The sequence below is a fragment of the Capra hircus genome, chromosome 10, assembly GCF_001704415.2.
Source record: "Capra hircus breed San Clemente chromosome 10, ASM170441v1, whole genome shotgun sequence".
In the NCBI taxonomy this organism is placed as follows: Eukaryota; Metazoa; Chordata; class Mammalia; order Artiodactyla; family Bovidae; genus Capra; species Capra hircus.
The window spans coordinates 88,203,491-88,226,472 of NC_030817.1; the positions used below are offsets into that span (position 1 = coordinate 88,203,491).

General features: G+C 49.4%; 1 protein-coding gene across 9 annotated transcripts in view; it reads left to right on the forward strand.

Moving 5' to 3' along the window:
• Nucleotides 1-22,982, forward strand: part of MEGF11 (multiple EGF like domains 11) — a 390,793-nt gene that overhangs the window by 96,088 nt on the left and 271,723 nt on the right. Inside the window, exon 1 of one of the 9 annotated variants that reach the window (XM_013966754.2) lies at nucleotides 22,536-22,802. The exons of the other annotated variants lie outside the window; for them this stretch is intronic. The gene's annotated coding sequence lies outside the window, so the exon portion shown is untranslated. Of the gene's footprint in view, nucleotides 1-22,535; nucleotides 22,803-22,982 lie in introns of those variants that run through there. 9 annotated transcript variants of the gene reach the window in all.

The window sequence follows — 22,982 nt, forward strand, 5'->3', positions numbered from 1 at the left end:
TTTGCTCATGTGATTGCCATGTCTTTCCTCATCTAGGGCTGTGCTATTGATATTTTGCATCAAGAGCATACCCCTTACATTCATCCCTGTTGTGTTTCATATTCTCCTATTCAGTCTATTGCTTCAGCCTGTCAAGATCTTTTGAGATCCTCATCCAATTCTGTCAGACTTCATATTAGTCAAGGGTCCTGTGAGCCTGTACTCCAGATGTTTGTCCAAGTCATGAGAGCTGTGTGACCTGATGCCACAAGCTGACCTCGGGATGGCTGTATCCTTTAATCAGTGCGTCCAGGCAGCTCTTCCCTCTGCCTGGAGCACTCCTCCTTTAATACATGTGCAACTGGCCCCTCATTTCCTTCAAGTCTATGCTCAAATATCAGTTTTTCAGTGAGGTCTTCCACACCACTCTATGTCAAGTTTCAACCCTTTCTTCCAGTTCTGACATTTTATATCTCTTTTCCTTCTTTCTTTCTGCCATAGCACTTTTACCCACATAACATATATATTATTCACTTATCACCTCTAGAGTATAGGTGCCTCTAGGTATAGAAGTGTGTGTGTGTGTGTGTGTGTGTGTGTGTGTGTGTGTGTGTGTGTCCTTTTCAGGCCTAGGACAGCACCAGGTATGTGGTAGGCAGCTCAGTTGTGTCCGACTCTTTGCCCATGGACTGTAGTCTACCAGGCTCCTCAGTCCACGGAATTTTCCAGGCAACCCACCAGTACTCCAGACCAGTACTGGAGTGGGTTGCCATTTCCTTCTCCAATGTGGTAGGCACTCAACAAATTATCTTACTCACAGTAATTAGCACAGAGTTCAGATGCAGGATAAGGGGAAACTCCCACCAATCACAGTATTTTAAACAAATAGAGGTATTTATTTCTTGCATAACAAGATTTCTGGAAATTGTGTGTCTGATACTGTCATAGTCGTTCCACCTTGTCATTGAAAACCTAGGCTTTTTAACTTCTCTGACTTTACCATCCTGTGCATGTTGGCATGTCACCTTATGGTTACAAAGTGGCTGCTATACTTCCAGGTATCACAATCATGTTCCTGGCAGGAAGTGGGAAGAGAGGGAGAGGTTTTTCTCAGGAGGCTTTGTCTTTTTATTTATGGAAGAAAGTTCTTCTTAGCTGACTTCTCAATACATTTTATACCAGAGTGGTGACATGTGCCCACCCTTATACTAATCACAAGCCAAGGGGGATGAGATCACCAGTCTTAACTCATCCTTTGGGGCTGGTGCCCCTCCTGAGGTGAAAGGGTCTCCATCTATCATATAAACAAATGGGAGTTCCATTACCAAAGAAAAGGTGGGGGGCGGAGGGAATGACTGTTTCATGAGAGACAGTGAACGTCTTTCAGAAGATCTGTTATGCTATTTTCTGTCCTTTGCTAATGTGGAAGGATGGCGCTTAGTCTGTTTTGCCTTGTCTGCAGGGAGGCTGCACCCAGTTCTGGGGGCCATCATGGCCTCGTCCATGCTCTCACTGACCTCTGGAATCCAGCCCAGCCGTGGGGTCTCAATAATCCTTCCCACCAAAGCTCTCCCTCCATCACTCTCCTCCCATCTCCTCGCATTCTACTTCCCCAAAAGGTCCCAGAAGGTGCTCTGCACCTAGACCTGCACCCCAAGGTCTGTCCCATGGTCTAGCCTGTGCGATCGTGGACCCTCTGGCATCAGTGCTCAGGCCTGGATCTTCCCCTTCTGCCCTTCCCTGTGCCGAGAAGCCCCTGAGAGTCTGGCTGTGGTGGTGGGGAATGGTGGTGGGGAATCGTGGTGGGGAATGGCGGTGGGGTTGTGTACAAGGTGTGTCTAGAGCATTCACAGTTGTAGACCAAGTCAGAAGGCTGAAAAACCTGAGAGGATTTCCCCTCCAAACTCCCAAACAATGGAACCAAAGCGTCTTAAATGGCCCCAACCTTAGGACTGGGGATGGGTCATTCCTTCCTGGGGTTTTTGCTTTGTCCTTGGGCCGTGGGATTCCTGGGCCCAGCTCTGGGGTGAAGGATGGGAAGAAAAACGTTTCTGGGTGGGCACAATAGGTGCTAGCACAAACTGGCACCAGGTGTCACGTGGAAGATGGGCCCCATGGGCATTGTGTGTGTCATTAATTCACCAGCCCATTGCCGCCCTCATCACTGCCCCCTCAGAGCTGGTGCTTTCGTACCTGCTCGAGAGTGGGAGGGTTGGACCCACCCCAGGAAGTAGTGAGTTACCCATCACTGGAGATGTTCAAGCAGAGGCTTTGCAGCCCTTGGGCTGGAGTGTTATAGAGCAATTTCCTGCATCTGGGGAGGAGTGTTTCTTGCTGTGGAAAGAGCACTAGATCACTGGTCCCACAGCCTGAATTCTGCTCCAGCTGTAGCACTTGTTGCCTGAAGGTCTTGGAGCAAATCTCTTAAACTCTCTGACCCTTGCTTTTCTCACTTAGAAAGTGGAGGTGCTAACAACTGTGAGAGGATTGTTTGAAATCAATGAGATTGTGGCCATGAAAACATTTCATAAACTTGACAGATTTAGCATCATTATTACTCAAGTTAAGTTTAGGCAATGGCAAGTTGGCAAGAAGACCAACTCTCAAAGGAAAATTCCATCCTCGTTTAAATTGAGGTATAAACCACAGCTTAAAATGTTTCCAGTAGGAGTAAGGGTATTTTTTCCAGCCTTTATTGAGATCTAACTGACATATAATATTGTGGAAGTTTAAGGTGCCCAATGTGATGGCTTAATTCACGTATATATTGTGAAATGACTTCTACAATAAGTTAGTTTAATACTTCCATCACCTCACATAGTTACCTTTCTCTGCATGTGTTGAAAACCTTTAAGGACTACTCTCTTAGAAACTTTTAAATATACCATACAGTATTGTTAACTATAGTCACCAGGCTGTACATTAGAGCTCCAGGATTTATTTGACTTATAACTGAAAGTTTGCATTTTTTGACATGTATCTCCCATTTCCTGCACCCCCTAGTCCTTGACAACTACTATTCTACTCTCTGTTTCTATGAGTAAGGCTTTTCTGAATTCCACTTATGAACAAGATCATACAGTATTTGTCTTTCTCTGACATTTCACTTAGCATAATACCCTCAAGGTTTATCCATGTTGTTCTAGATAACAGGTTTTCTTCTTTTCCTAGCTGAATAACATTCCATTATATATAGATGTAGATGCACGTCATAGTGTCTTTATCCATTTATCTGTCATTGGACACTTAGGGTGTTTCCATGTTGTCTTTGCTATTGTCAACAATGCTGCAATGAACATGGGGGTCAGATATCTCTTCCAGATAGAGACTTTGTCTCCTTTGGATACATACCAAGAAGGGGAATGTTGGGCCATATGGCAGTTCTATTTTTAGTTTTCTGAGGGGCCTCCATGCTGTTTCCCATAGTGGCTGCACCAGTTTCAGTTCAGTTGCTCAGTCGTGTCCAACTCTGTGACCCCATGAATGGCAGCACGCCAGGCCTCCCTGTCCATCACCAATTCCTGGAGATCACTCAAACTCATGTCCATCGAGTCAGTGATGCCATCCAGCCATCTCATCCTCTGTTGTCCCCCTTCTCTTCCTGCCCCCAATCCCTTCCAGCATCAAAGTCTTTTCCAATGAGTCAACTCTTCACATCAGGTGGCCAAAGTACTGGAATTTCAGCTTTAGCATCAGTCCTTCCAAAGAAATCCCAGGGCTGATCTTCTTTAGAATGGACTGGTTGGATCTCCTTGCAGTCCAAGGGACTCTCAAGAGTCTTCTCCAACACCACAGTTCAAAAGCTTCAATTCTTCGGCTCTCAGCTTTCTTCACAGTCCAACTCTTACATCCATACATGACTACTGGAAAAACCATAGCCTTGACTAGACGGACCTTAGTCGGCAAAGTAATGTCTCTGCTTTTGAATATGCTATCTAGGTTGGTCATAACTTTCCTTCCAAGGAGTAAGCGTCTTTTAATTTCATGGCTGCAATCACCATCTACAGTGATTCTGGAGCCCCCCAAAATTAAGTCTGACACTATTTCCACTGTTTCCCCATCTATTTCCCATGGAGTGATGGGACCAGATGCCATGATCTTTGTTTTCTGAATGTTGAGCTTTAAGCCAACTTTTTCACTCTCCTCTTTCACTTTCATCAAGAGGCTTTTTAGCTCCTCTTCACTTTCTGCCATAAGGGTGGTGTTATCTGCATATCTGAGGGTATTGATATTTCTCCCGGCAATCTTAATTCCAGCTTGTGCTTCATCCAGCCCAGTGTTTCTCACGATGTACTCTGCATAGAAGTTAAATAAGCAGGGTAACAGTATACACCATTGATGTATTCCTTTTCCTATTTGGAACCAGTCTGTTGTTCCATCTCCAGTTCTAAGTGTTGCTTCCTGACCTGCATATAGGTCTCTCAAGAGGCAGGTCAGGTGGTCTGGTATTCCCATCTCTTTCAGAATTGTCCACAGTTTCTTGTGATCCACACAGTCAAAGGCTTTGGCATAGTCAATAAAGCAGAAATAGATGTTTTTTCTGGAACTCTCTTGTTTTTTCGATGATCCAGCGGATATTGGCAATTTGATCTCTGTTTCCTCCGCCTTTTCTAAAACCAGCTTGAACATCTGGAAGTTCACAGTTCACGTATTGCTAAAGCCTGGCTTGGAGAGTTTTGAGCATTACTTTACTAGCGTGTGAGATGAATGCAATTGTGTGGTAGTTTGAGCATTCTTTGGCATTGTCAAGAGAACGCACTGGTCATAGCAAACACTCTCTTCCAACAACACAAGAGAAGACTCTACACATGGACATCACCAGACGGTCAACACCAAAATCAGATTGATTATATTCTTTGCAGCCAAAGATGGAGAAGCTCTGTACAGTCAGCAAAAACAAGACCAGGAGCTGACTGTGGCTCAAATCATGAACTCCTTATTGCCAAATTCAGACTTTAATTGAAGAAAGTGGGGAAAACCACTAGAACATTCAAGTATGACCTAAATCAAATCCCTTATGATTATACAGTGGAAGTGAGAAATATCTGGGTTGTGAAGCTCTTTTTTGTACAGTTCTTCTGTGTATTCTTGCCATCTCTTCTTAATATCTTCTGCTTCTGTTAGGTCCATACCATTTCTGTCCTTTACTGAGCCCATCTTTGTATGAAATGTTCCCTTAGTATCTCTAATTTTTTTGAAGATATCTCTAGTCTTTCCCATTCTGTTGTTTTCCTTTATTTCTTTGCATTGATCACTGAGGAAGGCTTTGCCGAAAAGTCCAAAATGCAGTACTTGGATGCATTCTCAAAAACGACAGAATGATCTCTGTTCATTTCCAAGGCAAACCATTCAATATCACAGTAATCCAAGTCTATGCCCCAACCAGTAAAGCTGAAGAAGCTGAGGTTGAACGGTTCTATGAAGACCTACAAGACCTTTCAGAACTAACACCCCAAAAAGATGTCCTTTTCATTATAGGGGACTGGAATGCAAAAGTAGGAAGTCAAGAAACACCTGGGGTAACAGGCAAATTTGGCCTTTGAATACGGAATGAAGCAGGGCAAAAGCTAATAGAGTTTTGCCAAGAGAACGCACTGGTCATAGCAAACACCCTCTTCCAACAACACAAGAGAAGACTCTACACATGGACATCACCAGATGGTCAACACCGGAATCAGATTGATTATATTCTCTGCAGCAGTTTACATTCCCACTAACGGTGTAGAAGGATCCCCTTTTCTCCACATCCTCGCCGATACTTGGTATCTCTTAGTCTTTTTGAGAGTAGCTGTTTGAACAGGTGTGAGGTGATTGCTCCTTGTGGTTTTGACTTGTCCTTCACTGATGCTTAGTGATGCCGAACATCTTTATGTATCTGTTGGCCGTTTGGATATTTTCTTTGGGAAAATGTCTATTCAGGTCCCTCGTCTATTTCTAAACTGAAGTATTCAGTGGTGGGGTTTTTTTTTTTTTTTCCCCTCTCTTGAGTTGTATGAGTTCCTTATGTATTTTGAATATTAACCCCTTATCAGGTGTATGAGATCAGGAATATTGCTCCCATTCTGTTAAAGAGCATTTACAAAGAGATGCCATGTAGACTTTTCTGAAAACACAGAGTTCAAAAGTCACAGGTAGAGGACTTAGAAATCTTTAAGTAGAAGTTGGAGCTGATTGTCTGGCCTGTTTTAAGAGGTTGTTTAGTTGCTAAGTCATGTCCAACTCTTTTGCGACCCCATGGACTGTAGCCTGCCAGGCTCCTCTGTCCAAGGATTTCCCAGGCAGGAATAAGATGTAGGTTCATGCTTGAGTGGGAAGTGCCATAGAAATGGGCCTCTGTCTGAAGGGGGAGTTTGAGGTGAAGGGAATGTCTGGGGAGAAGAGGCGTTTCCACTATTTACCTTCTCAGAGTTGACCGAGGAAGCCCTCACCTCACTTCCCTGCTACTCTTTAGGATCTGGGAGAAACTTTCCAACATTCAGCTTCCTGGGTTCCATCTGTAGAGACTGTATTCAGTGGAGCTGGGTGAGGGCTCAGGAACCTGCATCTTCTAAAGTCTCCTCTCTCCTGAGCCATCCCTGGGTGATTCTGCTGTGCTGCCAGGTTTGGGACTCGATTCAGAGGTGGGTGCGGAGGGCCGTCTGTGCCCAAGGCCAGCAGCTGTCCCTGGATCCTGGTACCCAGCTCTGTTCTCAGCCCGAGGGCAGAGTGGGCCGGCTTTGAGGAAGCTGCTCCGAGGCGGGGTCCAGATGGCTCCTCCTGATGAGAGGAGAGGACTGTGTTTGTGCAAAGCCGCCTTTGGAGAAAGAACTTTAAACGGTTGGCTGCAGTTAAACCGAATTTCATTAGCTTTTCTATACAAAGCCTCTGACTCTTGGCTCTGCCCAGGAGAAGAGGAACACCTGGGGTGGTACCAACTCGGGATGTTCCCAGCAGGCCTCTGGTTAGGGGATGAAAATGATGCAGGGCTTTAAAGTGACCTTTTAAATACTTAGACCTCTTTCTGGCCCTGTATTTATAAAAAATAATCTTTGGAATCTGCAGCGCATTTATTTTCAGCCCATTTGCAAGTTGTTCACGCAAGCGAGCATTTCATCAGCCAAATGGGAAACGCTGTGTCTCACCCGGAGAGCCAAACGTTTCAGAGGGGCAGCAGCAGGAGGGCATCTGGGGATTAATTTAAAATAAAATCCTATTCCCGTGTTCCCATTACCACCTTGGAGGTTGGTGTGTGTATATACAATCTCACACCCTTCTTTCATCTAAAATTAAGAAAAAAAAGTTTGCAGCAGAACTTTAACCTTCCCTTTAGAAATCAGCCCGAAAGGTCAGAGCTGTGCCCCTGTAGATTTCCGGGGCTCAGCTGGGAACTGATTAAAACTGCCAGCCATGGCTTGTCAGCTTTGTCAGAGACAACTCTATAAATTCTTTGTTATTCACTTTGCTGTATGTTATAAATACATTTATCTTCCTCTGTCAGGCGTCTGCAGGACAGGTGCTAGTGGGCTGGCAGTCCTGTTTAAGCGCTTCCAACAATGTCCTCTTTCAGTGACATTAGTGCAGGGACAAAGACGGCAGGAGATTCCGGAAGCAGCGCCGCGGTAGGGCGGTGGGTGGTGATGCTGGTGGGACCTCAGGGAACACCTGGTACAGAGCCCTGTGTGCAGGAGGTGCTCCTCCTCCAGCCCGAGCGGATGTCCTGTGGCCAGACTGGTGGGGTCCAGTGGCGGGATCGTGTCACTTCCCTGACACACAGGGACGGTGTGAGGTGATGTTGGTGGGACAAGACACGTGTGCTTCTTCACTCACTCTGATTAAAGCAGAGTTTTTGTCCTTCTTTTTTGTTTTCCAAGGATTAGTACTATCCTGCCAGCTGTGATCAGGCAAGTGGAGAGTGGATGGCATGGCTCCCTGGGGGTTGAGCAGGGAGGGGGGCAGTGGCTGGGCGTGGAGTCATCACGGGCTGTGACATACCTGCCTTATCTGTGTGTGATGTGCCAGTACTGCGCATGTTCTGGTTCAGGGGCTGAAGCTGCTAGAGCATCTTCAATCCCCTTTATTCACCTCTAAAACCTATAAGCGAGGTGCAGGGAGGTGAAAAGGCTTTCCCACAGTCTCAGAGTCTGGGCTTCCCCTTGAAGCCTGGCGTGTAAGGAGGGGAGAGCCTTGAGGGGCAGGAGCTCACGCTGGTAGCAGGCAGCTCCCAAGGCCTCATGTGAAGGGATGGAGCTGGGGCTCAGGGGGGTTTGGTCTTGGCTCCATGACCTTCCCAGGGCATCTCCGCTTGCTGAGCTCTCTTCTCTGAGTCCAGAGATAATGTAGCAGGGACCAGGTTTGGAGCAGTGGTGGTTGGGAGAAGGAACCAGATTTGGGTTACGTTTTGAAGGTAGAGCCAAGAGAATTTGCTGAGAGGTGGGGTGAGGGATATGAGAGAAAGAGAAGAGTCAAGGATGACTCAAGTTTGGTGGCTCAAGTCCCTTAAATGAGGAAGGTTATAGGAGGGGCAGGTTTGGAGGGGAGATCAGGAGTGGGGTGTGTTCAGTTTGAGATGTCTGTTAGATATCTGTGTAGGCAGATTGAGAAAGAAGGTAGAAACACAAGTCGTGAGTTCACGGGCAAAGCTACACTGAAGTGAGAAATGTGGGAGTGACCTACTAGATCTAATAGGTTCTAACAGATGTTGCTTAAGCTGTGAGACTGGAAGAAATTAGTAAGGGTGAGAAGATCTGACTCCCTCCTCCTTAACCTCTGTTTGCCTCCTGTCCTGAATTTGAGGTATGCTTGCTTCCCAGACTCATAGAGGCTGGTTTCTTTGGGTCTGCGCAGCCTCTTTCCTGCCCCATGCTCCCTGCCATCCTCCGGAGGCAGAGGTGGGAAAATTCTTTGGCCAAGGGGCTCTCCCTCCACGGTCCTTCCTCTAAGCTTCACTGTGTGCACATCCACCTGGTCACTGCAGGTTCGGTGACCTGTGACCTGGGGCTTGGGTCTGGTGACGTAGGCAGCACGGTGAGCACAGAGTGGGTCAGGGTCCCAGCTGGCCCTGCCTGTACATCCCAGAGTGACCTGGAGCAGCCTCCGTTTCCATATCTGCCAACTCAAGATTCAGACACGATCCATCTCCTTGATCCCTGCCTGCTCTAACATCCTGATTGTGGTTCTAATCTGGCCCTTGGTTTTCCCTGAGGGGCATCTTGTTGGCTGTCAGAGAACTTGGTGGTTTCCTGGGGAAAGAGGGAGTTGCCACTGGAGTAACCAGGGAGGAAGGGATGTGTGTGTGTGTGTGTGTGTGTGTGTGTGTGTGTGTGAGAGAGAGAGAGAGAGAGAGAGAGAGAGAGAGAGAGAGAGATGGCTGTTAAAATATTGAACCACTTCCATATTGATTGGTAAATAGCTGGGTTGCTTCTCTATCACCCCAGGCTCTCCCTTGGGACCCACGACCTTCACTGAGACCATATCAAGATCCATCAACTTAAAGGGGTACCTCCAGGCCCAGCGTGAGGATGATTGGTCATTTCTTCTCCCCCACCAGTTGTTAAAAGATTTTAAGTATCATCCCCAGTGTGTGTGTCTTTCTCTGGTAGGTCCCAACAGGCAGGTGGCATCTTAGAGATGCCTCTGTCTCTCACATCCGTCCAAAATCTAGGAAAACAAATATGATCCCAGTAAATAGATGCATCTTCATGACAGGAAGTCACAGGCAGTCTAATGGTGGAATCCCTGTTAAATCTCTGGATTATTTATAACCCAGATTTTGACAGATGCTGGATAGATTATTTAAGCCTGTTTCTTTTCTCCTCTTCTCTGAAGACCCCATGTGCCAATTAATTCTGCAGCCTCTTGGCTCTTGGGGGCAAAGACTGTTTGCCACCAATTCTAGAAGGGATGGCTGGCTCCTAGTGAGGCTGACTTCAGTGTAGTGAGATGGAGAGAGTGAGCATGGGGGTGGGGGGAGGAGAGCAGCAACAGTTCAGGTGTTAAACTACTGAGGTGGAAAATTGCTCTGACAGTTATGATGTTGTTGTTTCAGGTAGCAAGGGTTACACTATCAATTACTTCAGCCACGCCTGCTGGCGTTGCCGGGCTGCCTGTCTTGTGCAAAGCTGCTCATTGCCTGGTGTCAGAGCAGGGGCTTTTGCCTGTCTCTGGGGAACTGGTTGGCAGTCCTGCTCCAGAGATGGCCATGTTCCAGGATCCGGGTTGATGGGACCCTGGGCATCACTGCCCCGAGCTGCTGATACCCATTGTTGGGCACTGGATGGGCCCCAGAGCCAGCAGGGGGGAGGCTGAAGAGGCTGGCATTTAGGGAGCATCCTCGTGGGTCAGGCCCTGTGCCAGGCACTGTTTGTGCATGAGTTCCCATGACCCTATCTGCCACTCTGCAAAGGGAGGCCACTGAGGCTCGGAGAGAAGCCGCAGATTTCTCTGGGAGCCCAGCAGGAATCAGAACTTGAGCCTGGGGTCCTGATTCCAAAGCCCAACCCTTTACTTCTCCATGCCCCAGGTGCCTCCTAGAGGGTGGGATAAGAAGCGGCTCCTCCCTGTTCATTCAGTGGCCAAAGGGAGCAGGAAGTGCTTCCGGATCACACCATGAGTTGGAGCTGGTTTCTTCCTGGGCATTTGATCAAGCCAAGAAGAACCTGCCTTACTCTTTCCAGCAGGCCATCCACTGAAGAGCTTTCATCCATCACCTATTCAGCTCTAAGTGAGACGGCAGTGCTGTGGGAGATGTGGAAACTGTAAACCAGGACCTTTTCCCCTAAAGAGTTGAGAGCCTGGGTAGGAAGCAGCAAGAAATGAGTGTGGAAGGGCAGTCTGCTGTGCTGGAGGTTTTCTATAAGAGGAGTAAGGCAGGAGTAAAGGGGACGGAGGCTTGGAGGGGGTGGTAAGGAAGAGGGGAAAGTGGAGAGGGCTCTGGGGTGGGGGATGGTTGTGGGGAGGTGTGTATAGGCAAGGAGAGGGTGTGCAGAGAGCAGCTTCCTGGGAGGCCTGGATCCCCCAGGAACCCATAGTCTGGTCCTGAAGGGTTCATTCCTGGGCTCTGGGCCCCTGCAGCCAACTGAGCAGCCTGGCCCCTGGGCTGAGCGCAGTCCCCATTGCCATCTGGCGTGGGGACAGGCAGGCTGGGCTGTGACTGCCTGCCGCGCAGGGACCATGTGCATCCTCAAGGCCACAATTGGGGGGGCAGTCCTCGTAATGGGGATGTGCCCCCTTGGGCTGTGTTCTCCTGTCAAGGGAAGGGAGATTTCCAGAAAGTTCTCTCCATGGAGACTTCAAGCACGGATATGGTGCAGAGAGAAGCGCAGTCGGGCGCCCGCAGGGCTGAAGACCGAGGATTCGGGGAGGATGAGGTCTGCCATGCCCCCAGAGGTTCCCAGGCAGGGCCCCTGTCAGATGTCAGGGGTCAGCCCAGGCCCCCGGGTAACCAAGCTGCTGAGTAATTTCTGTTGTGTCCACCATGGGAAGTGATGCTCGGAGGTGACAAACACAGCAAAGCAAAGTTCTGCATCCATGGGAAGTAGGGTGGGAGGAAGGGGAAGGTATGGTTTCTAGTCCCGGCTCCTTCACTGGGCCGCTCCTGCTTTTTGTGTCCTTACTTTGTCTCTGATAAATAGAGACCCTCTTTCTAGTCCTTTCTAACCCCCGAGAGCACTGAAGATCCTGTGAAAGGAGAGGTGTGACTTGAAACCACAGTGGGCTTTTATTGAACAAATGGGGATGCCTAAGCTCAGGAACATGCTCGCCAGTCAACTGCCTCACCCTCCGTGGTAAGAGGTCTGTGTTTCTCAGGGGTCTGGCGGTGCCCAAGCTTGGCTGGGAGCTGGAGGAGGCGGTGGGTAAGTGGTGCTGCAGAGCTGGGCCTCCTGGAGGAAAAGTCCAGGAAGCAGGCAGGGGCTGCCAAGGCCGGGTGGGTGGTGGTGGGGGGTTTGTGGTGAGGGGTGTCCCCAGGCACATCTGCCTGCGCTCTCCTCACCCTGCCCCCTCAGCCTGGGTATTGTCCCATTCAATGCCTGTGATTGAGTTTGGGATAGAAGCCAGTCACTGAAGAGCATCTGGGCAGCAATGGGGCAGGGAGGTGGCTCCTCCCTCCCCCCTCCTCCCAGGGCCTGCTGTGAATAGAGCCGGAAACCCTGCTCCTGGCCACCCCCACCCCCTCCCCCGCCCACAACATGCAGACGATGGGACTGGGGCTGTCTGGAGCCGGGAAGACCGACTCCCCCATAGCTGCTGGGAGCTTTTGTCTGGGGATCCTCCAGACCTAATGAGCTGTTCTCTCTGGGAGAAGCATTTGCTGTAGAAGTAAGGAAATTCAGAGAGAGTAGTGAGGAAACGAGGACCCCCCAGAAGACCAGGAAGCTGAAATTTCTCCCATCCTTTCAGAATCCAGGGATATCAGCCAGGAAGGAAGTGATTATCTGGGTGGTGAGCTCTCTTGATGGGTTGAGAAACTCAGACCCAGAGAGGGGGTGGTCTGCCCGTGGCTGGAGGTAGAGCAGCACCTGCAGCCAGCATCTGACCTCTGGGCCAGGGCTCTCTGCCCACGTCCCCGTCTTCCTGCTGGGAGCGGTCTGGCTGATAAGACCTTGGTTCTCCCAGGGGGTCTGCCAAGGCTGCGAAGGAGAAGGCAGTGATGGTTTGTGGGTGCCCGGGAGGAGGAAGGTTCTGGCTCCTCCCTTTTCTGTTCTCCCTTGAAGGAATCTCCTCCTTGGAGGAGTCTGAGGGGCAGGAGACCTTTTTCTGGGGACTTTGATCAGCACTCTGCAGTTTCCCAGAATGCAGCCTATGTTTTTTGGGGGGTGAGGTAGTGTGTCTCAGCTGATTGGGACAGTCCATCCCCACTCAGGGAATTCCAAATAAGTCAGAGAGGTAAGGCTGGCCAATTCTGCAGTATTCCCAACACATTGGAAGGCTAATGGGCATCTCCTCAACCCCTAAAACGTTCCTTTTTTGTTCCTTGGATCTTTCCTAACTTCCACCGAGACTAAGGGTGATGGTGGGGAGAAAGAGGATGGGTCTGATGGTCTACAGCTGAGTTTTCATCCAAATTTAGTCACTGACAAGAGGTGTGGTTTTGGAAAGTCCTTCCCTCTCTGAGCCTCAGTTCCCCCATTTGAAAAATGGGTGGCTGGATTATGATCCAGAGTATCCTTGCCCTTACATCTTAAGATTCTACTAGATTCTCAGGTGAACCTCTTCATCCGTTTGTCTATTCTTTCTTTCAGCTGACAAGCCTTTATTGTGTGCCTGCTCTATGTAAGTCACCCTCTTTTTAAGGGGTAGGTCTGTCCACCCGTGGACAAGTAGAGTTGACTTCCTCAAGGTACTAAGTCACCACAGGGTGGGGGGAAAGCCCCCCTCAAGGCTCTGAGACTCCTCAAAGAATATTAATTATTCTCCAAGGAAGTCTTATTTCTGAGTAGCTTTCTTTCTCTGGTAATTAACATTACATGTCATTAACAGTCAGGGAACATTGTATGATCAAAGACAGCATAATTTGTAGCAAGATTCTGAGGAATAGCACAATATTTGTTAATTATGTTATTGATTCTTATGGTCTGGAATGTCCTAATTATTCCCGATCCCAACTGGACCTCATGGTGCCTGCCAGGCTAGCTTTGAACTGCTGTCCTCCCCGTGGGTGGCCTGGCCTCCTGCTCTGGGGCTGGTGGGACCACAGCTTTCAAAAGGATCAGAGAAGCTTTGTCTCCCCAGAGCCACATGAAAGCGGGAGCTGCTTGGGACGTGGGGGCTGCCTCTCTGAGGCTCCCGCCACAGCTCCAACTGAGTCAACAAGGGAAATGTAACGTCATGCTTTAATTAGCCAGATGCTGTTAATTGACTTCCTAGGGGCTCCAGCAGGCCCTGCTTCAAGGGGGCAGAGGGAGGGGCGTTCTTCTAGGCCTGAGGCCACTTGCTGCTTCTGATGATGTGATACTTGGTGGTGCCCTGCCGGCCTGGTGGGCACAGGAAAGCCCCCGGGGGTGGGGGGTTGGGCATCAGCGGAAGTGTCTAGGGTAAACCTTCCCGCCTGGCTCTAAAAGTGCTAAATGAGGTGGTGTATTTCTACCAGTGGCATCATTACAAAATGATGCTTGTTTCTTAATCGGCTGTATTTATGAGTGGGCTGAGCTCCCTCCCTCTTGCTGTTGAATCCTGCAATTAACCTTTGTAATGCGTGACAACAGACTTCCTACTCAAAGAGTTTTGTCTGAACCCCAGTGGGCTGCGTTCTGAGTGATACTGACAGAGGGGTGTGGTCTGTCCAGCTCAGGAAGGTGCCTAGGGTATAGGGGTGGGAAGATAGACTTACCCTGAAAAGATCCAGGGACACCATCACCAATAGTAATTAAAAAGCAACTCCTCCCCAGGCTGAATGGGCTCTTCTTTTCTCACAAAGACCCATGAAGTAGGTCCTGCTAGTATCCCTACTTTACAGAGGGGGAAGCTAAGGATCAGAGAGATCAAGTGACTGTCAAGTTTACAGAGCCAGGCAGAATCAGGAATCGAGGCTGTCTAGACCATCTGGTGTTACTACTTGCCATGCCACAGAGGGTTTTTCCTAAGTGGCTCTGGGGCGTTTCTGGAGAGTCTACTGATGCTGCTAATCGGCGTTTCCCATCAGTGGAGCTCCAGGGTGCTTGTGCCTGTGGTTGTGGCTATTTGGGAAAGGGAGGTGAGGAGGTCGGAAAGGATCTGTGGATCGGAGGGCAGAGGGCAGACGAGAAGGCTGGAGAGCTCTTCCTATCTGGCACAGACATTTGACTCCCTCCTCCCCTGGGCCTCTGCCTTTCCTTCTCATGCCTGGTTTTCCCAGCATCTTCTTGCAGCTTTGGACACTGAAACACTCACTGAGTGGCGAGGTGACTTCACCAAGAACCTGCTGCCGCTCAGTGGTGAAACCACATCCAGGAACCAGTCGTCATATTTTGGCAGGGGAAATGAAGCAACGGGAGAGAAGGTTCCTGCTTCAGGCAGCCTCTGCCCTGACGGGATGTCAGACCAGGGGGAGGGAAGGCAACCAGAGACCTGGCTCCAGACCTGCCCACCCCATCCTCCAGTCCCTCAGGAACAGCCGCAACGGGAACAGAAGTGGGGGGACTGTCCAGGCTGTTAGGAGGGAGGTACTGGATGGGCAGGGATGAAGTGGAGGGCAGGGACACAGTGACCAAAGGGCTGCCAGCCCCTGGGACAGGCATGGGGTCAGCTGGTGTGGCCCAGAGATTTGACCGCAGAGGGATATTGTGTCCCAGTCCTGCTGTGTGTTCGTGTTGTGTGATAAGTCGCTCAGTCGTGTCCGACTCTTTGCGACCCTTTGGACGGTAGCCCGCCAGGCTCCTCTGTCCCTGGGATTCTCCAGGCAAGAATATGGAGTGGGCTGCCACGCCCTTCTCCAGGGGAGTCTTCCTGACCCAGGGATCAAGCCTGTGTCTCTTACGTCTCTTGCATTTGCAGGCAGGATCTTTACCACTAACGCCACCTGTAGCAGCCCCCCTACCATCCTGCCTGCTCCAGCCCCACTCCATCTAATCGCCTCTCTTCATATCTCAGTCAGTGGGAGGTTGCTTATTTTTCTTTTTCCTCCTTTCTTTTTATATTCTGGGGCTACTGCCAGGGGACCCTGGGAAGGGGCACTGGCCAGAGGAAGGGGCAGATAAACTGAGACCTGAAGGTCTCCACAAAAGTAATTTCACATGAGAGCAATCATAACAGACTTTTAAAAATTTCATTCTTTAATTTTTTTTTCTTTAACTTGCCCTCCTCTCCCTTCCCCCTGCATCATGCTCTTAGTCCCTGCCCACTCAGGGAGTCCCTCCTGTCAACATCCCTCTCTGTATCCCTCCATATCCTCTAACTCCAACAATTTACAAATGTGTGCGTGTGTGTGTGTGTGTGTGTGTGTGTGTGGCCTGTTTGCTTTAGGAAAGCAGGATTGTACTATGTAGCCTCTGACTTTTCCCTCCCTAGTACCTCCTGGCAATCCTTCCTACTAGACCAGTGTTGCTCTCATGCATTCCTTCTAAGAGCTGCCAGATAAAAAGAAATTATTTCCCTATTAATGAGGATTCACTGTCTTTTCACCTTTTTTTTTTTTTTTAATCAGAAGAGACCCTTTGGAAAATATAACCCTGGCCAAGTCGATCCCTGACTTAAAATCTTCCAGCAGCTGCCTATTTATCTGGGGGCAGAGTTGTGACTCAGAGGCACATTGTGTTCTGGGGTGACCCCCTCGCTAGCTCAGCAGGCACCAATGCTGCTTCAAACTCTGTTCCAGCCAGAATGAGTCAGTTTTACTTCCTCAAATACACCCGTTCTTTCTCTCTCTGCCCAAAGCACTGCTGTCCTACCTGGCTAACTCTTCTGCTTCCTTCAGGTCTTAGCATGTATGCCCCTTCTTCTGGCCATTCCCCTCCCCAGATCCCTTGACAGGGGCTTGGGGTCTGGGTCTTCTGGAAGATACTGGGCACATTGTGCTCTTCCTCCCATCAGCCTCTGACTTGATATGTTATGTATCCAAAGAAAGTGTTAGTCGCTCAGTTATCCAACTATTTGCTACCCTAGAGACTGTAACCCTCCAGGCTCCTCTGTCCATGGGATTCTCCAGGCAAGAATACTGGAGTGGGTTGCCATTCCCTCCTCTAGGGGATCTTCCCAACCCAGGGATCGAACCTGGGTCTTCTACATTGTAGACAGACTCTTTATTGTCTGAGCCATCAGGGAAGTCGTTATGTATTCAGGGCCTTGCCTAATGTCTGCGCTTACTAGGTGCTTCTGGGGAGTGAATGATTGAGTGAAGGGTGACGGATCAGGCCCCGTGAGGAGGCTGGCGTGAATCTTGGGCTGGGCCACCATGTAAGGTGCCTGTGCAAGAGGGCATTGAAGATCAGGGATCAGGACAGAAGCCGGATTGTTAAGGCCTCCATGGGGAATGGGGTTGGGGAGGACAAAGTCAGGTTGGGGCTTTGCAACAGATGAAATCCCTGGGATTCACTGTTGGGTCTCACTGGCAGCCAAAGAGACTCAGGGGGCAATTTGGGGACCTAACAACTATAACTCAGCCACCATCCTCCAAATTCCAGGTCAGGAAGGGTGTCCATGTTATGCCTACCTAAGGAAGAATGGCTTCAAGAGTGGGACTTTTCAGTGTGTTTTCAGGTAGGAGCATTATGGGAACCCACAGGAAGCAGTGAGAGAAAGCAAAGGCAGAGGAGATGAGTGAAGAGCGGTACTGTGCATTCCTTAGGAGGTGTCCATCTTCATAAAGACCGCAGCACCAGGAGCTAAGAGTCCCAGCTTGCTCCTTTGTGCCCACTGCCTTTCAGTGACTCAAAGTGCGCTCCAGGGACTGGTGCCAGCCGGCAAGCCATTGAGTCTATAATGAGAGAAGTCCAGAAATTGAGTGAAAGCACTAGAGCGTGTGTGCACGCTCAGTCCATCAGTCATGTCTGTAGTTGGCCAGGTTCCTTTGTCCATGGGATTTTTTCAGGAGAAATACTGGAGTGGGTTGCCATTTCCTTCTCCAGAGGATCTTCCTGACCCAGGGATCGAACCCATGTCTCCTGTGTCTCCTGCACTGGCAGGTGAGTTCTTTACCAATGAGCCACATGGGAAGCCCTGAAAGCTGGAGATTTGATAGCAACTTGACATTGGTACAGTCAGTGGAGTCCTCTTATTGGATGAGGTATAGAGCAGCGTGGGAGGCGGGAGAGGGGAGTTACATGGGACATGAGCCCCATGAGATCATGCAAGTAGGACCACATATTAGTCTGTGTCTTACTGCAAATTAAAAGCAAACTCTTCTAGACTATGAGGAACTCCCACCCAAACAATGACCAATGACTTGTCTCTCCTTCTCCCAAGGGCAGAGCAAGAAGACAGCAGCCAGTGGGAAGGGACGTCGGTTAGACATCTGTAGGAATTAAAAGTTGTACCTTGCTGTCAATATTGTCTGAAAGAAATGTAGGCTCTTTTCCTCTGAGGTCTTGAGAGAGACTGTCCCTTGCTCCCTGGGGAAGAGAGGTCAATCATGGCATCTAGAATAACCTTCCTGCTGGAGGTTGATGATAATAATTCCCCACTCCTGTGCCATTTATTATACATTTCAAAGCTTTCACTTGCTTTATCTTTTTGACCTTTATGACCATCCTCCACATAGATCAAAGGAGGCCTTATCATCCTCACTTTGTAGAATGGACAGTTAAGAACCAGAGAGGTTAAATCAGTTTCCCAAAGTTGCCCAGCAAATTAAAAGCGAAAAAGGATAGGAGACAACTCCAAGGTATATTTTTTTAATCAGTGGCTAGGAAAGTGGGTACAGGGGAACTGAAGGAGCCCAAAATATAAACAGTAACTACTATAGTGACAGTAGCTGTATTTGCTGAATTGTGACTGTATCAGATACTGGTGTAATTACCTTATTTAATTTTCACAATGGATACAATTACCACCTCCATTTGCAGATGAGGAAACAGAGTCTCTGCGAGATTAAATCATTTATCCACAGTCACCCAGTGACTAATTAACAGAACCGGTGTTTGATTTAGACCAGCTGACTCTAGAGAAATTCTCTGCACCGCCACACGCTGAGCCAGGTGATACCCGCACATGACCCATACCGCCCGCCCCAGCCTGGAACATGAGTTATTATGAGTCCCACAGACAGAAGCTGAGGCTTGGTCATGTCGGGGGCAAGCAGAATTCAACACCCTGAGGCTGGGGTTCAAGGTAGGCCTTGCTGATTCCTGACCTCAGTCTCCTGGCATTTTCTGCAGTCTCTCACAGCCACAAGCTCTGCCCCGGGGAGGCAGGTGGGCAGGCTGTGTGGATGGGTCAGCCCACGCGTGGGACCTAGTTTGCGCCTTCCCTCCCTCTCCTGGCAGCGAGGACCAGAAAGTCGAATGCATTCACTTCAGCACCTGGCAACTGCTAATTATTAACGCCCAGGCCGCTGGCAGCTCCCTGTTATGCCACATCATACAGAAGATTTATGGCCACTTTGAAAGTGGCTTTGAAATGAGACAAAACTCAATATTGAATTTTTTTCATCCCTTTCTCCCTTGGGGTTTCAGGGCATATGATATCAGCTTCCTCCTCATTAGCATATTTCTAACGAGCGCTTATTAAGGTGAATTTCACTGCCGCTCTCTGGGTTTTCATTAGAGGAGGGAGTAGGTGGGGGTGCCCAGCACGGCAGATGCAAGACCTCAGGGCTCTGGGACTGGGGCCTGTGCTTGGCTCCAACCTCGTGGTGAACTCTGCTCTCCCATCCCTGCGGGAGGGCTCCCCCTGTTTTCGCCAGGGGATAGGGCAAAAGGAGCATGGGTGGTGATCCAGCAGGGCTCACCATACTGGTGAGTGGGTTGCAAAGGCAGCAAACACTGGGGCTGACTGAGAGGTTGGAAGGTTCAAGGCACACAGAATCCAATGTGGCCCAGGAGGACCTCACCATCTCCTCGGCCCCAGAGTGCCTTGCCCTTCAAGGAGGCTCTGCTCAATGACCTCCTTTTTCTTGCCCAGTAGATGGTGGAGTGGGAGGGGCACTGAATTTGGGATCCAAAGACCTGGATTTGAGGTCAGCTCTGTCTGTCTGTTACCAGCTGTGTGACCTTGGTTGAGTCTCTTTGCTCTCAGTCCCATGCAAAAACAGAGACCTGTTCATTGATTCACTGATCCAGTCATTAGCTAGTTATCAAACAGTTACCAACATCTGGCATTGTGCCAGGTGCCAGGTGCCCATCCCCCTTGCCTTGGAGGGAAACCCCTCCTCCCTGTTGTCTGTTCTTGCTGCAGAGAATCACTGTAGAACTTTTTAGAGCTATCAGGGACCTTAGCTAGAGTCCAACTCTAGCTCTGAAAGTATAAGACTGTCAGTCAACATCCTTTTACAGATGGAGAATCTGAGGCCCCGACAAGCCATTAAGAGCCTTCCCATGGCTGGTGGGTGATGCTAGAAAGCTAAATTCAGGCCTCTAATCTCATGCCCTTTGCTTTGGCTGGATCATCTGCTTGAGAAGTGATTCTCACTCCTCCTTATCAGAAAACGGCTCAGAGAGGGTCAGTGACTCAGTCAGGGTCACACAGCCAACTGTTGGTAGACCTGGGGGTGAGAGGTCTGGTTCTGGGTTTCCCTGTACCTGGCCATTTTTCTCCACTTTTGGTTGGGCGCTTGGCTCATGCCCTCCTTGGAGTCCACAGACAGCCTCATCAGCAGATCCTGTTCTCTCATGGGCCCTCCCTGCAGGCTGGAGGTTGCACTGCTTGCTTGCTCTTTCCACCTTTATCCACGAGGACACAGAGAGCCGCAGAGCTCTACCATTTGGCTTTAGTGATTGTTCCACAGTGGGTGAAATTGGTTTGAAATAAATGTTTCCGCTGCCTTCCTCCCTGGGGGTGATTTTATCTTCCTCTCCACTTTGTGGAGTGATCCAGAGTCTGGCAAGCGCCTGTTCTCCCTAGATATGTCCTTTTAGATGCAAAGGTGTTGCCACGGCTACTACTGAGTCCGAGGTTTCTTGAGAGCTGGGCGTGTTGGCTGCAGAATTCCACAGTGAGCTGCCCCTTCCCCGTTGCCTCGGATGCATTTGGCATCTGAGCGCTCCATGAGCACAGCTGAAAGTTAGTCTAGGCATGCTCTTGCTTGTTAAAGTATTCAAACATTTTCTGGATGAGGCCCAGAATGGGGCAGGGCGCTGCTCATTCCTGGGGCACAAGCCCCACTGCTTTGCCTTGCTGGAGAACTGGCCCTTTCTGTACTAAATTTCATGTCCTTGGAGGGCAGATGAGGTGCTCAGGAATCATGTACTCAATTATTGATCCTATTCAGAGCTCTTGGCAGTTATTGCTCCCCATACCCCCAATTAGGGCTTTTCTGATAGCTCAGTTGGTAAAGAATCCGCCTGCAATGCAGGAGACCCCGGTTTGATTCCTGGGTCAGGAAAATCCTCTGGAGAAGAGAATAGGCTACCCACTCCAGTATTCTTGGGCTTCCCTTGTGGCTCAGCTGGCAAAGAATCTGCCTGCAATGAGGGAGACCTGGGTTCAATCCCTAGGTTGGGAAGATCCCCTGGAGAAGGGAAAGGCTACCCCACTCCAGTATTCTGGCCTGGAGAATTCCATGGACTGTATAGTCTATGGGGTCGCAAAGAGTCGGATATGACTGAGTGACTTTCATTTTCACCCCCAATTAGCTAGCTTGAGGGGCAAAGAGTGAGAAGTAAGGCTCATCCCCTTATAGGCCTGTCCCTAATTTCTCCCTTGATTCCTCAAATAGGAATAGAGGTGAGATGGATACATTTAAAGAAGATAGGCTAAGGGGTGACACAGATACACAGAGGACACTGTAAGCTGAGATAATCTCATCCCAGGGGTCTGGCATCCTTACCTGCCACCTCGGCTTTGCTCTGGGATCATCACCAGCTCCCCACCCATCTCCTGATGTCACAGCCCTACAGGCCTTAAAGATCATCTTTCTCAGCTAGGTTCAAGAGCCTTCACACCCCTTGCCATCCACTGTATGGAATGGATGGACTTTTCTCCTGTGTATGTTATGGTACAAGTTGTGAACCATCCTTGGGAAAGCCGATAAAACAGTCACTGAAATCATTTTCTGGATTCTTTGGTTCCGATGAGGAACCAGTTAGTTAAGAAAGCCTCCCTCTCAGTTATAGAGGACATTGGCGTACCACGGAGGCCAAAGACTGGCCCAAGCTCACACAGCTGGCGTACACAGCTCTTCCTACAAAAGCACGGTGTCCTTTCTTCCTCTGCTCAAACCTAGTGGGCGGAGGAAGCTCTGATCCAAAGAGATGACCCCCATCCCATATATAGCATGTGCACACACATACCTGCATAGCTGTGCACGCACGCCCGCCAAGTCAGAAGGGCAAAGACAGACCTGGAAGCATAGTACTAGAGAAGCAGGTAGTCCTGAGTTCAAGACTAGTTCATGAACTTCTAAACTGTGAGTCTCTGTCACCTGCCAATGGAGATCGTACTACCTACTTTCTAGGGCCACTGTGAGGATGGGGATTGGCCAGATACCCAACTCAGGGCCCAGCACAGGACAGTCTCTCGGGAACCATTCATTTCCTGCTTTCTTCTGGGGTTCAGTAAGATGCTCCACAGTTGGTAAGTGAATGGAATGTTCACTATTTGAGTCAGTTTTCTTGCAGATTCTCATCCAACAGGGGATATTAACAGAGCATCCTTAGTGAGAGCTGTTATGTATTGAATACAGCATTGGTACACAATGCTCACTTGAGCTCAAACTTCAGCCCTGGTTTACTCATCAGCTGGGTGCACCCAGCCCCTCATCGCCAGCTCCTCCCTGGCCCTCTATCCTTTTCTTTCTGCTCCCCATTTTGGCAGCACCAAGCCTCCGTGTGTCAGAGGTCTGCGCCATGGCTTCACAAGCTCCTGGCCTGCCTCCTGGTCTTCCCATCTCACTGAGTCCCTGAATGTGTTATGACAAATTTAGACATTTGTGGGCACACCACAAATGAGGATTAAAACCCTGGGGAAGCATGGTTAGACTTGGCATAAGCTTCCTGTTTTCTACCTATTGGTGATTCAGCTCTTTGGAGGTTGGCACCTTGCCACTCAGCCTGCCTGCAGAAAGAGCAGAAAGCAACTTGAATTGGAGCAGCTGGAGTCAAAGTAGAACCTGCCCCGACCTCCACCCTGCCTCGAGGAATGGGCGGTTCACGGTTCTGAGTTTTCTGTTGGGTCGGAAGTGAGACAGAGAAGACCTTTCTGGGGTTCCAGCGCTTGCTACCAAAAGGCTTGTTTGCGACTGTGCCTGTTTCCTTTCCTGTCTTGGTGAGTGGGTTATGGTGAGTGGAACCAGATCTTTTCGGATTTATTGAGATTTGGCATGATTTCAGGGTTCTTATTCCTCAAGGCCTGTCCTTGTCCAGGAATGGGTTTGAAGTAAAGGAAATAAAACTGAATAGATCATCAGTACGGAAGCTAGCCTTGGAAACTGCTTTTTGGGAGGTGCGGGGGTGGGGGGG